Here is a 2,575-nt window from a genome sequence, read left to right on the forward strand (position 1 = left end):
AACAATATTCTTGTGGAGCATAACACCCTTTCAGAATTTTTTTTATAAAGAAAGAAAGAAAAAAAGTATTTATCAGGGAAAAAAAATTATGCATTAATTAGAATAAAACTTTCTCTAGTATTGGCCGGCTTGCTGGATATGAGTCATATGACAGTCGTTTGCCTGCTGTAATTAGAGTAAATAATATACTTGTATAAGATTTAAGTAACTCTTTTTTATTTTTTCCTAGAAAACAAGAAGAAGCATTTGCAAATGAATCTTAGACATGAGGGAACAGTAATATTTTCAACACCTGGGCACATGTATGAGACGGAGGGTGGGTAAAGGCGCTGGGAAATAAACCTTAAGAAAAGATATGAAGTATATTAGAGCTAAATGAAGACTTGACTCGAAATCGAGCGCAAGGATATTCTAGGATTCATACATCCGACCCTATTTAGTGGAATAAAATTGGTGGTTGTTGTTTTATTTGTGGATATCCCTCTAGTACTCCTTTTCCCATAAAAGAAGAAGAGATGTAATTAAAGCATTGGATCACATCAACAACAACAACAACAACAACAACAACAAAGCCTTTTCCCACTAAGTGGGGTCGGCTATATGAATCCTAGAACGCCATTGCGCTCGGTTTTGTGTCATGTCCTCCGTTAGATCCAAGTACTCTAAGTCTTTTCTTAGAGTCTCTTCCAAAGTTTTCCTAGGTCTTCTTCTACCCCTTCGGCCCTGAACCTCTGTCCCGTAGTCACATCTTCGAACCGGAGCGTCAGTCGGCCTTCTTTGCACATGTCCAAATCACCGGAGCCGATTTTCTCTCATCTTTCCTACAATTTCGGCTACTCCTACTTTACCTCGGATATCCTCATTCCCAATCTTATCCTTTCTCATGTGCCCACACATCCCACGAAGCATCCTCATCTCCGCTACACCCATTTTGTGTACGTGTTGATGCTTCACCACCCAACATTATGTGCCATACAACATCGCTGGCCTTATTGCCGTCCTATAAAATTTTCCCTTGAGCTTCAGTGGCCTACGACGGTCACACAACACGCCAGATGCACTCTTTCCATCCAGCTCGTATTCTATGGTTGAAATCTCCATCTAATTCTCCGTTCTCTTGCAAGATAGATCCTAGGTAGCGAAAACGGTCGCTTTTGTGATCTTCGCTAGATTGCTCCGATCATTAGTGTGGATAAGTATATAAATGGATAGAGATAGGAAAGCAAGCACAAGATGTACGTGGTTCACCCAGATTGGCTACGTCCACGGAATAGAAGAGTTCTCATTAATTGTGAAGGGTTTACACAAGTACATAGGTTCAAGCTCTCCTTTAGTGAGTACAAGTGAATGATTTAGTACAAATGACATTAGGAAATATTGTGGGAGAATGATCTCGTAATCACGAAACTTCTAAGTATCGGAGTGTGGTGTCGTCTTGACTTGCCTTATCCGTCTCATAGGTAGATGTGGCATCTTCTCTGGAAGTACTCTTCCTCCATCCAGGGGTGGTATCTTTAACTGGTGGAGATGCACAAGGTAATGTATCAATTTCACTTGAAGCTTACTTGTAGTTTCAGGCTTGGTCAAGCGCGATACAAACCATGTAGTAGGAGTCCCCCAAGTCGCCGAGCTAGGGGGTCTGCTGAAAGAGGTGACAGACAAGGTAAGCAATCAGAGCTCCGACTGATTGTTCACCTTCTCCCCATCTTGCAGCAGCATGAAGGATAAAGAGAAGAAAAATGAGAAGAGATGATATGAGATACTTTTGCTTTTGAAGAAGTAACTTTCCACAGGCTTATTCTTGAACTGAGCTGGAGGGTTTTCTGGTTTCCTCCAGAGTATAAGGCCGACTGAAGAATTTGAGGGTCAAAACAAGTCCATCAAATCTAGAGTACGTTCCACCCTGCTGATATGGGATACTTTTGCTTTTGACAGAGTAATGGATGTATCGGCACGTGTGCTGTTACGCTTGTCTCCACATGCTTCCTTGTATCCTTCGCACTTACCCTATCTGTTCCTCAAGCAGATGCGGAATCTTCCCTGGAAACATAAGATGTTGAAGATGAGTACTCGAGAGCAATGCCAGGTAAGTAATCAGGTAAGGGGTTCCAGGCAGTCAGTTCCTGGCTGGAAGCTTGATTCCAAGTGCTGACTGATTGCTCTCTTTCTCCTTGTCTTGCAGGTAAAAACAAGGCCAAAAGAAAAGACAGGGAAAAAGCATGATATGGGATACTCTTGCTTTTAACCCTGATGATATGAGATATTCTTGCTCTAGTATAGCTTGTTTGCAGAGGTATTATCCGGTGGAAAGAAAGCTGAATATTTCGAAAGGCTTCGTTGGGAGTGCCCTCTCAGATATGATGAAGGGTTGAGCATTTTTGCAGGTCTGCCTGTCCGTTGGGGATGGAGGTCGACATATATAGGAGTCTCCCTAACAACAAGTAGTAATGCTATTCCTTTACCCTGCTTGGTCATAGCACGGTAGTGGGAGCTGCCAGTTTCACATGTTTTAACTCTGTCAGAGCACTTTGAAAAAGTGGTCTGTGGTATCTGGCTCTCGAGATTCGGAGAACGA

The sequence above is a fragment of the Malus domestica genome, chromosome 09, assembly GCF_042453785.1.
Source record: "Malus domestica chromosome 09, GDT2T_hap1".
Classification (NCBI taxonomy): Eukaryota; Viridiplantae; Streptophyta; class Magnoliopsida; order Rosales; family Rosaceae; genus Malus; species Malus domestica.